Below are 14,359 nucleotides of genomic sequence, written 5' to 3' on the forward strand. Positions count from 1 at the left end.
TTAACCAAATGGTTTTATGGTATCATATTGCATTTCATTTCAAATTTGAATATTTTTTATGTTTCCATGCCACCGAGATTCAAATACTACTCACATCAGAATTATATTGAGTAAGTGGAATGTATAATTAGTAGTACACTTATAGTTGTATGTATTTTTTCAGAGCCCAAATAAAACGTTAAAGAAATAAAACGTTAAAGTGCAAGTATCATGAAAAATAGTAACAGATTTTTCTGTCGTTTTAATGTAGCCACTATGATGTACAATACGATGACTGACAAAAAAGCGTGAAAACGTAAAGTTAGCGCCGTTGCGGTTAATAAAAAGTATGTATTTTGAGGTCAGTATTTGTCTCAACCCAAACGAATCTTAAAAGCGGTAACGAGGAGGCGTGGCTTAATCAGCACGGCGGGATAGGCCTGCAAGCTGATTGGGTATTACCACCAGCCGGGAACAGAATACACGTGATTGTTTCATTAGTTGTGGGAGACTTGTGTAATTTGGGAAGTACCTCCCCCAACAAGACCATATATGGAACCTCTGTATATAAAGGCTCCGCCTCCAATGTATTTCCGTTTCAGCCTTTAAAATAATTATACAGGACAAAAGAGCAAATACACCTTATTTACGCACCGCTGTCGATGTTTTGAAAACGATATTTGCATTAAAGATATCACGATCTATCCAAATCTGCAAAGTTGCATATACCCATGAGACTTTAAAATGTCTCCATTAAACAGTGCACATTCGTCAGCTAAATGATCCAGTTGTGCCTTTTGACAATTAAGATTTTTCACTGTCTTGAACGAAATTCCTCGCAAAACAAAGTATACACTTGAAAATTGGATTTGACCAAAACATTACAAAGTTTGTGAATACACATTTAGAAAGTGATCCAATGTAATAAAAAAATCACTTTTTTAAAGCCTGTGTGGTTGAGTGTGTTAGTCCGCTGACTTTGTGTGCTGGCGATCAGGCAAGTGTGGGTTCGAATCCCGAATGGGACTCAACCCCTAAAAGTACTAGAATCTGTACTTTACAAAAAGAAGTGTTATCCTAAATATAAAATGTGTTACATTACAAACGTTACTAGGCTGAAAACAGTGGCCGAACACATCAAACTAAAGGTCCAAAGGACAACTACAAACACATCACCATCGAATAACCATGTCTGGTTTGTCTCACTATGATAACGTCATACTAAATACATCCCCATCAAACATGGGTGTACTCTTTCCTGCCCCCGGCTGCTTAGCATCAAGTATACGGTAGTTTGACAAAGACCTATACCATCAACAGGTCCAACGGTGCAGATTTCCTTGCCTCATTCGACAAAGCCTGACACCATTATCCCTGCCCTCTAAGTCTTAGATTCAGCAAACTGCACGGGACGTATCTCACCGAGGTAAAGGTGTCCACTTGCCCATATCAAAGTCTAGTTTCTAGCCTTGCCATTTCTATCCTACTTTTCTGTGCTTAAATGTGACTGGATTATCGTACATATCGAAATATGAAATGGCAAGGGTTGAAACAAGGTTTTTATATAGGCTAGAGGCAAAGGTATTTACTGGTGATTTACAGACGATACATCTCTTCATTGCCTACTGTAGGTGAGGTGAAATTGGGTTTAACGTCGCGTCCAAGATTATTGCACTTATATAGCGACGTGCATGTATGTGTGTGCGTTTGTTTGGTTGCTTGTACTAGCCCGAACTAGCTCACTGAGATACCATGCCGCGGTTCAACATGAATACCCCACTCAGACACAGTATACTGACTCCGAGCCGAACAGCCCTTGTTTTGGCCCCTTAATGCCGAGCGCCAGACAGGGTAACACCAAGTACCATCTTTTAACGTGTTTTGGTATGACGCGGCCGGGGATCGAACCCCGGACTCTCGCTCTCCGGGCGGACGCTCTACCACTAGACCACGGAGGCGGTCTTCACTGCCTACTATAGGTTTAGCAGCATTTTATGACTGGATGCCCACATGTTTCTTCAGGTCAATTTTTGAAAAATTAAATGATTAATATTATTCTTTCATTATTAACTGCCTGGCAAAAAATGTACACATCCATCTTTTGTGGTGGGTAAAATTAATACACACAAGACATGGTTATTCGATTGTGATTTTTTTTATGCATACGGGTTTCATAGTTGTGTTTTTGATCTAAAGCTTGTCGTGTTTCGGCGACTGTTTTTAGTCTAGTAACATTTTGATCAATCAAATCCAATTATGTAGTCTTTTGTCCGGCAGGATATTGCGTCTTTTGATACCATTTTAACTATTGATATTTTTACTTATCATCGATGTATTGTCATTGGGCCATGGATAATCATGAATAATTGCGATGGATCGATATAGTTCGATCGATTGACTCCTACTCAAGAGTGGGGTTTCAATTGGATAATATGTTCCCTAATGTTCACGGAAGGCAGAGGTCAGCCGATACCACAAACGTTTATAGAGAGCCTAATAATATCATCTTCTGTTCAGAACACAAGGTATTGTATGTCAGTAACGATCATTTATTTACACCGTGATTAGTGGAGTCATTGTTCAAGTATAGGTCACATCATCTTCCCTAAGGCAAGAGTGTTTACTAGCTTACATCAAAGTCTAATTTCTACCCTTGCCATTTCAAACCTATTTTCGGTGCTATAAATGAGTGGACTATCGCACATATTGATAGTCCAATCAGACAATGTTTTACAAAATCAACATATGTGTTCCGAAAACGCGCCATGGTCTGTCGAATTTGCGCGGAATTTATTCCAAAAATTAAGCTCAGACAAATATTTTCTAAGTGGTCCAAAGATTTCTTTCAACTGCCTCAAGTGCCTTTATACATTTTAGTGCAAACTTCATTGTTTTTTTTAACTCAACGCTTATCGCAGCGACTGAGATGCAGTGCTATTTTTAGACGACCCCGCGCTGAGCGTTTCGTGTTGCCGCGATGTGAAGTGTCACTTGATACTGGCTACTGTCTCTCTAGTCTGTATGGTCCCCTTAGTGTTGGAGCACAATGTTGCAGTTGTAAGTGTCTTTACTGTGGTAATTTTGTTTGTTTGTCAGGAATGAAATCTCAAATCTGTTCGTTATCTGATCGACCAGGTCGTCTGCTGTGGTAATCATCTTTGTGAAGCCATTCGAAATAGTACATCGATCTGATTGGATATCGCGTTTTTAACACAAGGGGAACAACTCGAGTTCTACACGGGGTGGCGCCATCGAGCCGGAAAAAGTAGGCTTGAAATGGTAAGAGTAGAAACTAGGCTTTGATATGGGTTAGTGGACACTCTTGCCTGTGGAAGGTGAAGTCACACTTATAATAATTCTTTCATCACGGGATAACACAATGTGATGTCAACGATTGATACTTGGGGCTATGGATAATATCGAGTTAAGCGATATCAGGCCAGATTATCTAAGATGATCCTCCGAGGATCATAACGTTTTTGTTTGTTACTTAACGCCGCACTCAGCATTATTCCAGCTACATGGCGGCGGTCTGTATGTAGTCGAGTCTGGACCAGACAATCCACTGAGCATCGATCTACACAATTGGGATACGATAACATGCATCAACCAAGTCAGCGAGCCTGACCACCCGATCCCGTTAGTCGCCTCTTACGCGAAGCATAGTCGCCTCTTACAGCAAGCAATGGTTGCTGAAGACCTATCCATGTGTCATGAGTTGCTGAAGACCTATTCTCAACCGGATCTTCACGGGTCCATTGGATGCGGAAGACCTATTCTCACCCGGATCTTCACGGGTCCATTGGTTGCTGAAGACCTATTCTCACCCGGATCTTCACGGGTCCATTGGTTGCGGAAGACCTATTCGCACCCGGATCTTCACGGGTCCATGAGTTGCTGAAGACCTATTCTCGCCCGGATCTTCACGGGTCCATGGGTTGATGAAGACCTATTCTCACCCGGATCTTCACGGATCCATGGGTTGCTGAAGAATTATTCTCACCCGGATCTTCACGGGTATGGATTATTACGTGAAGTAACACCGTCCCAGACCGCCTCCGTGGTCTAGTGGTAGAGCGTCCGCCCGGAGAGCGGAAGGTCCGGGGTTCGATCCCCGGCCGCGTCATACCAAAAGACGTTTAAAGATGGTACTTGTTGTTACCCTGCCTAGCGCTCGGCATTTAAAGGCTAAAACAAGGACTGGTCGGCTCGGAGTCAGTATACTGTGTCTGAGTGGGGTATTCATGTTAAACTGCGGCATGGTATCTCAGTGTGCTGGCACTATAAATCGGCATCAGTCCGGACCAGTACAAGCAGCCACACACACACACACACGTGCATGCACGTCGCTATATAAGTGCAATAATCTTGGACGCGACGTTAAACCCCATTTCACCACCTCTTAAACGATATGTCGAGTTAACGATGTTTAATGATTTAGATGCAGTTGGCAAATGTATGTCTGATTTTACGTCTTTCTCCTTGTCTGCAATTTGGAGAACAGAAACAAACCACGTGGGTCAACGCACTTACCCTTTTCACGAACACCTGTGTCATCACTGATTATCAGTGATCAGTTCATATAAATATCATCACCATTTTTTACGCCCAATGGAATTTATTTCAGCACATAATCGAGACTGATTATTCTCTGGCGTTAACGTTTTGAGTGAGGAAGTAAGGTTTTACACCACTTTTAGCAATATTACAACAATATCACGACTGGGGACACCAGAAATGGGCTTCACACATTGTATCCGTGTGGGAATAGTATCCGAATCTTCGGCGTGGCGAGCGAACGCTACCCCATCGTCCGTTGACCTTTGAATTTACAGGTTGTAATGCACTTCAATCACATACAGTTAAGCAGCCTGAGGCAAACTCTATCGTGATACCAAGGTCTATCTTAAAGGGGTAGTGCTTCACGATGCTGAGTCCATTTCCAGTTATAATAGTGTGAAACTGAGACAGTGTGTTATAAGGATATCATGAACTGCACTGCGGGCAAACAGCTTTGACATAACTTGAATCAAACTTGACAGGACAGTCAGCTAGCCAGAGCATAATGTCACCACTGGCATAACGTTGTCGTTGTGTATTTTGTTTACAGAATCTCTACGCGTATCGTTCATCTCACGTCTGTCCGTTAAGATTTGATGTACACTCTCGTTCAATTCCAAACATTAGGAGCGTTGGGGGTAAGCTAGTGGTTAAAGCGTTCGCTCGTCACGCCGAAGGCCTGGGTTCTATTCTCAAAATGGGTACAATATGTGAAACCCATTTCTGGTGTTCCCCGAAGTGATATTGTTGTAGTATTGCTAAAGCGGCGTAAAACCATTCTCACTTACGCACTCAATCCAAACAGTAATCCTCTTCTACACAGTAAGTCTTCGTCAACGCAAATGTGATGAAGATATTCCTGATACGTTTATGACTCTTTGTCCAATATAAGCTGGACAAGCCTACTTGACCTGACACAAGGGAGAATATGTTCGCATTTAGGAGTTAATTCATCAAATACCTGTCTAACCATGTTCAGCCACTTCGACAACACGACAGGGATGATAAGCCTCAAAACACGTTTCTTTAATGGGATTCGAACCCCTACTTTATGCGTGAAGATCCACAGCCCCGCCTGTCCGACTCAGCGCTGTCCTCCAAGCACTGTGTTCTGTGCGAGGAATTGTCACCAATCGATATTCCTAATCACCTGAACGTGTCGCACAAACACCCAAGTATGGGCAGCCTGCATGGCTTCCTATAACAGTAACATGCGCAGTAGCGCCTTTTCCTAGCAGTGTATAATGGCGAAACAGGCAAAGGGACAGATTAGCCAATGGTGGCCACTGAACAAGTCTGGCCTCATCCTGCCTCTATGAAGCGATCGATGAGACCCGTTCCGCTCGACTGATTCCAGTCCTGGGCGTCTGTCTCTGTCCATGGTGCAGGTTTAGTTCCGGGATCTGTGGAGAACGCCTCTAGCTTCTCTACTGGACTACAATACCGACTTAATGAGTGGTACGACGTCACCGCCATAATTGATCACGTGACCAGCCCGGGCGACACCGTGTTGTAAGGAACCAGAGGACGAGAGAAGGCCTGTGTGGAAGAGCCCTGGATTCCCTTACAATTCATATACCCACAGGTAAGGTTTATTCCTGACTCTCAGCCTTCCGAGTTCCGCCATCTTCCCCCAAATCCTCTGCTGCCTCCATATCAGGGATTGAAGCTGGCGACCACCTCCTCCTTCACCTCCCCTAACACCATGCTATTCGCCGTCAGATCACGGCATTGATTCCTCATTATGAGGTGATCGTCATCTCATCCCCTAGAAGAGACTAAAAGACAGGCTTATTAGGGCGAAATTGTATTAGCGAATGTATATGCTGGTGTTGATTCCCTTCAGCCTTCAGCTCCGACTTCCTCACCTGTCATCTTCAACCATTACCATAATATATTCATTCAAAGTAGACTTATATAAGTTATTCCGCGTCTTAGCTTAGCCATCTACCTCTACCCGAGATCCGGATGATAACCGTGGGTCATACGGACCCTGCACCAACGCTCCAAACGTCATGCCCACAGTAACACATTCTACACTTTCCCTATGTCTAAACCCTCTATGCGTGCATAAATTAAAATTTATATTTCAGACGTAGATCGTTTCTTTTCTAGTAAGAGAATGCTGCAGATTGGGGCTAAATGTTTTTGTTGATGCATAAATATTGGTCTTGTACAGAATGACCTTCTGTGGCAAAGGTATCTCGGCATTGATAGTAACGTGTTCCAGAGATGGTGCATAAATTAAACTCTTTCGTGTGGTCCTTCCGAACATCCTTGAACTTGTGAAGGAATGGAAGCAGAATTTGTGTCAATTTGGCTACGGACATCTTCTCTTGTCGATGGCGAACCTTGGATGTGCTTAACATGTGTGTCCATCTGTCTGTCGCTCTGTGACTGTGCCGGGTCAGATTGATGGCGATTGTGCAGTTTCTGCAGTCGATTCAGTGTATGAGGACGCGAGACCCTTCTATTGATTTCAACTGCTGATGTGGGACTAAAGGAATTTAGATCAGGTTCGTTTTCCCAGTAGCTGTCAAAACATGGCCTCCATGTTGGCAGACGACACAGACAGGAGGCAATAGATGCAGACGACAGATTACACATATACCGGATAACGATATTCAATAAGGTAATGTGATTATGTTTCACTGAATAATTATTCATCAGTGATGATTCAGAGATTTCATATTCCATGTAGCAATGTAACTGGTTCAGATGTGATAAACCCAGTCCACAAATGTTCATGTGCGAGGTTACGAGCTAGATAGCAGGTGGTCCCTTCCATATTATTGGTCTGAAATCATCTACATGTCGTGTTCTGTCAGACGTGTATGTAGGAGGAAAATCTGTTGTTGATCCCGAGGAAGATTAGAGCAGACGACATTTTGGTGTAAACACCAAGCTAGTTACAGCATCAATGCTCTTGGCGCTCACATGCCAAAGATACGTCATCCGTACGCTATTTTCAAATAGAGCATATTTTGTATGGTTAATTAAGTTGCTTCATCATTAATAACATATGGTAGTTTGAGGCATGTGCAAATATATGCGGCAAGGGACCAGGTTCAGGCTTGGTTTGGCAGGATTTCTGAATTCCGTAAACCGTCGAGAATCTTAGGTTCCACAGCGGAGCATCTCGATGTCGAGGACACGTATCAGGCACAATACACCTGTAACCTAAAATGGACGTTCATGATGAATATTTTGTCATGCGCTGCTTCTAAGACTTAGGCACCACATATTTTAGTTATGGCAATAGAAGTATTGATTCGATATGCCATTTGTAATTCGACAATATTAACTAGCATATGTTGATCGCACTATTGGTGACGTTTTGTGGACAGTTGTGTTTAGTACTTGTTGAACACACAGGTGCATGTATATGTTCAAGGCAGTGACGTCTCTCCCCTCTGTCGTGCGGTGCAAACTTCACTCTTCCATGCGTTTCAGTAAACAGCTCGGTTGGAAGATTTAAAAAGTGAATTGTGATAATCGTCTTTTGAGTTTGAGGATGAATATAATTGGTAGTCTGGGTCATGAACGTACCTCCAGAAGAGCAGTCGGTTATTGGAATACCTGATTGAGTTAGGTCCATGACGGATGGGGACTACTGGATGTGCGGAATTGAACACGGGTGTTAGGCGTGACGAGCAAATACTTGAACTACTTGGCTACCCAACTACTCGTTAATGCTTTTAATGATGTTAAGTCTGTTTCCAATCAGATCTCCTATGGTTATTCATTCTTATAATGTAAGCACATGGCGATATATGATACTCCAAGCAGTGTCTCGCTTGTCTTCTTTACAGTATCAAGTACTGTACAGCAATGACCTGCAGATTGTGGTCGGGCCTGGAGCAGACAAACCATCATTGTATCGAGGTGGTATGGTTACACAGGTGTAACAGCAAGGGCACAAGAGACATCGGTTTTCAATTCGAACTCAGTCCCATCTGACCGCCATTCTGGACATCCGATCCCCATTTACACATGGGCCATAGTCGAGCATTCTGACCTATTTGGCCTGAATTGCCAGAGGGGCTCAGTCTTGGTTTACAAATCATGTGATTGTGAGTTGTTGGAACATTAATGCCTCTGCTATATCAGCATATCGATTGAAACATTGATAATTGTTTCTTTACTGCCTTTAACCTTTACTCTGTTATTCTTACTGTACCGTCAGAAGAGCCACCAAGCCTGACAGTACTTGCGGATTTATTTGAACAGATTTTAATATTTTTACTTGTTTAAAATACTAATTTATAACATTGTTTTCATATTGAAGGATTAAAAACCTAGCAAACAAGATCCCTGTGATAGCTGCACATTAGTTTCTGATTAGATCTATTTAATAGAGTGGGGTTATGGGTTATGTGGGGACGGAGGCTCGAATCACTTCTGAAGACCATGCCAAGGTGTCAATTTATTTTATGACTTCAAAAGACAAACGGATTCCTGTCAGTTAGAAATATTTACACGGCGAAGAACCATATTCACTCACTCCAAACATTAATCCTCGAATAAGCCTAAAATAGAATTGTTCCTGTTTCAGCTGAAATATGTGTATATGTTATACAGTAAACCACGGTTATAACGAACACGCTTATAACGAACTGACGGATATAATCTGCTGTAGTTATGCTGCATATATGCTTATAACGAACTACGGTTATAACGAACTAAAATTAGTAGTCCCTTTGAGTTCGTTATAACCGTAGTTTACTGTATTTACCTTTCATTGGGGTCCATATCTAATGTTCAAAATACCAGTCCTTCCCACCAGCCACTTCAATTGATGTCTAGCAGAGGGCAATCATCATCTCTAACACGGCAGTTACAGTGTGCGACGATGCTGATTGTGTGTCATCGTATGTGAATCGTTACCATTGCTGTCAGCCACTGGTTTACATTGGTTCGATCACAGACAGAGTAGAGGCGTGTTACAGGCTACTAGACCTCCATCACACCATGCTAGGAACACAACAGGGGGATGTCTGTGGGACCATACTATGTTCATAACTGCAGCTCCTACTTGTTCTGCCTTGTTTGTTTTTGAAAACATCAATGCTGTCATTGCGCTAATGACATCATGTCATACTGACACAAACAACCATGTTGCATTACTGCTGATGACAACATGCCATACTGACACTAACTGCCATGTTGCATTACTGCTGATGACAACATGTCATACTGGCACAAACTGCCATGTTGCATTACTGCTGATGACAACATGCCACACTGACACAAAATGCCATGTTGCATTCCTGCTGATGACAACATGTCATACTGACACAAACTGCCATGTTGCATTACTGCTGATGACAACATGCCACACTGACACAAAATGCCATGTTGCATTCCTGCTGATGACAACATGTCATACTGACACAAACTGCCATGTTGCATTACTGCTGATGACAACATGCCACACTGACACAAACTGCCATGTTGCATTCCTGCTGATGACAACATGTCATACTGACACAAACTGCCATGTTGCATTACTGCTGATGACAACATGCCACACTGACACAAACTGCCATGTTGCATTCCTGCTGATGACAACATGTCATACTGACACAAACTGCCATGTTGCATTACTGCTGATGACAACATGCCACACTGACACAAACTGCCATGTTGCATTACTGCTGATGACAACATGCCACACTGACAGTAAAGATTCACGCTACTGTTCGTGTATCTACCTGATACTGCTTGTAACAGCCCCGTATCATGCCATGCCAAACCTTGTGGTGATGATCGCACAATGCAGTAATCGTTTTAATGACACACCCCAGTACACCCAAATTGGAATATTTTCCCTCTGATAATTGAATATGTCATACAACTGTCCATGACCCCATTCTATGACAAAGGTTTACGGCAGTCATGTGGAGGACATTTCCAAATTTGTCTCGTCAGTGACAAAAGTGATTCCGATGCAATTCCCTATTTTACCTTGTACCATATGTTCCCGTGTTTATTCAACGAACATTTGACTTGCCTTTGCATGTGTTTGTGAAGGGTGTCACCGGTGGGGCAGGATACGCTCACCTTTTCGCGAACACCTGGTATCGTCACTATTTGATATTGATTCATAAACACATCCTGACATAAACATGATATAGTCGGAATCGTACAATTGACTCTTGAGATTGGGATTTCTTTTGAATATGGAAAGAATTATGTCGCTTTTATGTAATATGCTGCACTAATGTACTATTTCACTAAATTTGTGGTTATTCAGGTTATAGCAAAGCTCGTGTAATATGCTGCATTTATTCTCATGGCCCTTTATGTTATAACTGCTTAGAGATTCAGACAGCAACACCGCTCATAGAATATGCTGCAGTTATGCTCATGTCCTATATATGATAACTGCTTAGAGATTCAGGTAGCAACAACGCTCATAGAACATGCTGCAGTTATGCTCATGTCCTTATATGATAACTGCTTAGAGATTCAGGCAGCAACAACGCTCATAGAACATGCTGCAGTTACGCTCATGTCCTTATATGATAACTGGTTAGAGATTCAGGCAGCAACAACGCTCATAGAACATGCTGCAGTTATGCCCATGTCCTTATATGATAACTGCTTAGAGATTCAGGCAGCAACAACGCTCATAGAATATGCTGCACTTATGCCCATGCCCTCATATGATAACTGCTTCGATATTAAGGTAGGAACAACGATTATAGAATATGCTGCACTTATGCTCATGACCTTTTATGATAACTGCTTAGAGATTCAGGTAGCAACAATGCTCATAGAATATGCTGCATTTGTGCTCATGTCCTATATATGATAACCACTTCGATATGCAGGTAGCAACAACGCTGATAGAATATGCTGCACTTATGCCCATGTCCTATATATGATAACTGCTTCGATATTCAGGTAGCAACAACGCTTATAGAATATGCTGCACTTATGCTCGTGCCCTATATATGATAACTGATTAGAGGTTCAGGTAGCAACAACGCTCATAGAATATGCTGCACTTATGCTCGTGCCATATATATGATAACTGATTAGAGATTCAGGTGAGCAACAACGCTCATAGAATATGCTGCACTTATGCTCATGTCCTATATATGATAACTGATTAGAGATTCAGGCAGCAACAACGCTCATAGAATATGCTGCACTTATGCCCATGTCCTATATATGATAACTGCTTAGAGATTCAGGCAGCAACAACGCTCATAGAATATGCTGCACTTATGCCCATGTCCTATATATGATAACTGCTTCGATATTCAGGTAGCAACAACGCTCATAGAGTATGCTGCAGTTATGCTCATGTCCTTATATGATAACTGCTTAGAGATTCAGGCAGCAACACTCCTGTATAATGACAACTATTTTTAATATTCATGATCATGTATTATGATAACTGATTTATACAGTCATGCTGCAACATTGTGATTGGCATATGTTACACAAAATCCTGGTCTATGATAATTGCTTATACTTATACTCATGATTCCACAGACTCAGTTGAGACATTCAGGCAACAACAATCCTGTATAATGACAGCTATGTTTACTACTGATGCTCCTGCATTATGATAACTGATTTTAATACGGATCCTCATGTGTTCTGACAACTGCATTAACTGCTGATGCTCCTGTATTATGATAACTATTTTTAATACTCATGCTCCTATATTATGACAACTGATTTAAGCATTCATGTTGCAACAATGTATTTGGCATATGTTACACAAAATCCTGGTCTATGATAATTGCGTCTGGTATTTACCACAGTTGAGGTAAACTCCCATTGTTTAGAGTTCACTTTATATATATCTAGCATTACATCATCACTGGTTAGATGTGAGAGTCTTAAATACTGGTTGTGAACGTGCGTCGTGTGTGCCTTGTTCACGTTGGAATCGTTTTGGGGGAAATGTCTGATGCCTCCTTATACACTACTTCTTTAAGTACTGTGAAGTGTCCATGTTGTATCGATAAGAAAAAACCCAACTACTTCTAACCGGAACCTCTCACCAAGTTTCTCCAATATCGAGTTGTTGGACGAGTTTAACATAAGAATGAACATTTGCCCTGAAACTAAGAATAAAATCAGTTTCATAATCGATCAGTGTTTAGACATGCCCTCATAAATATTATTGGTAATATTCCAATTGTGATAGCGTATTGAGTGATTGTTCTCGCGTCCATTGGTTCAGCCCGTCACTGCTGAATCTATGTGCTATTTTCAATTTGTTAAACGGATCGATTCTGCTACTCTGGGTTGTATAGTTTTATGGTGTGCTACATTATTCAGGATCTGTGAGAAGGTGATGGCGGCCAACAATGACTGTACTCTCAATGGCGTGGATGCAGAGCTGGGGTAGAACAATGTCAGTCTTGTCCTCGGCTCTAGGCTGCCAGGGTCGGTTCCATTATGCACGTTGTAAAACATCACAAGTCTTACATATTTGTTGCGCACCCTTTAGTAAGTTTTATGCCATTTTTTAGATTGACGTACAATGAGGTTTTACGGCAGTACTTGAATCAGCACGAAGGCAGGATTATGCCTGTCCTGGGTCTTATTATATCGGGATTGATTCTTCTGTTTTATAACAGTTTTTACTCCAAGACATATATCCTTTTATGGTTTACTATAGCAATAGTCGTGTGTACCTTTAAGGGAATATTTTGTGTAAATTCTTGTGGGTAATATGCAGATATTTTTAATATATCTGCATGGTTTGATTAGGTGTTCGTTTGGGTTAATACATATGGTTATGTAGGGTAGTTGTTCTTCAAATGGAGTTGCAGCTGTGTGATTGTATTTTTTGTTTTACGCAACGCATCGGATGCGAACCCTGAGCTCTCACCCCTGGACGTTATACAAGGATTGGCCTGGGTGTATCTGTATTCGAGTCAAAGGGACCGTGAACAAACGGGTCCCAGACTGGCGACATTTGTCTTTCTCAATGAGACTTCCAAGATTGTTACTGATGCAGTGATGTCATATGCTGCTCAAAAGAACTTAAGGACCACCCGGTTCTTTCATATCACTACAGTCAATCTGTCATGCCATGCAAGATCAACTATAGCAATATGAAAGAATTAGGTGGTCCCAACTCCTTTTGGGTAGTATATAATTGCACATGCTCCGAAACACATTATAGAAGGGGATTTCAATGTTAACCGTTAACCATTTACACTCTGAATCCGGAGTATATTTCTTACCAGAATACAAAAGTCAGTCATATGTAACACGCAGTGTACTAGAATGGTTTGTTTTAATGATTCAAACAGCCACTCAAACTGGTTTTCCGCCTCCGGGATGGCTCCTATTCTCAGTGTGTATGCGCATATGAGGCCCTATGTAGCATCCATTAAACCCTGGCTGTAATTAACGTTTGCCAATTGATTGTTACCAATTTTCTGTTGATTATCTATAAACTACAAAGTGCCGGTATATCCTTAATCAAATAAAGAATATCTGTTTTATCAATACTTAGATGTGTAGACATTCCGCTGTCGTCATTAGTCCACTGACTGGCTAACAAGGGTCAGTGACCAGTTATCTTGCTGTACATCGACGTATGAGATCTCCATTTAACATTTTATAACGTCTGTTTTCAGACATCAATAGATTAACGAAAGTAACCAGTCGACTTTCCCATGCTAAAAAGGACCAGTCACGTTTGATTATTTTCAAAACGATTCTGTTATCTATGGAAATAAAGTGCCGATATATCCATAATCAAATATTGAGTGCACTCTTCATCAATAGATGCATGTAAATTCCATTGTTGGCATCAACCTACTGACTAGGATTTCAAGGG

General features: G+C 41.6%; 1 protein-coding gene across 16 annotated transcripts in view; it reads left to right on the forward strand.

Annotated features, from left to right (window-relative positions):
* The first annotated feature begins 5,761 nt into the window (after window positions 1-5,761).
* LOC124147497 (potassium voltage-gated channel protein Shaw-like) overlaps window positions 5,762-14,359 on the forward strand; it is a 136,869-nt gene continuing 128,271 nt past the window's right edge. For 11 of the 16 annotated variants that reach the window (XM_046518120.2, XM_046518113.2, XM_046518106.2 and 8 more), the window contains exon 1: window positions 5,765-6,124. The gene's annotated coding sequence lies outside the window, so the exon portion shown is untranslated. Of the gene's footprint in view, window positions 6,125-6,865; window positions 7,172-14,359 lie in introns of those variants that run through there. The other 5 variants (XM_048381672.1, XM_046518179.2, XM_046518213.2 and 2 more) reach the window with 3 other exon arrangements.

This window comes from Haliotis rufescens, unplaced genomic scaffold (assembly GCF_023055435.1).
Source record: "Haliotis rufescens isolate VD_foot unplaced genomic scaffold, xgHalRufe1.0.p SCAF_1, whole genome shotgun sequence".
Classification (NCBI taxonomy): Eukaryota; Metazoa; Mollusca; class Gastropoda; order Lepetellida; family Haliotidae; genus Haliotis; species Haliotis rufescens.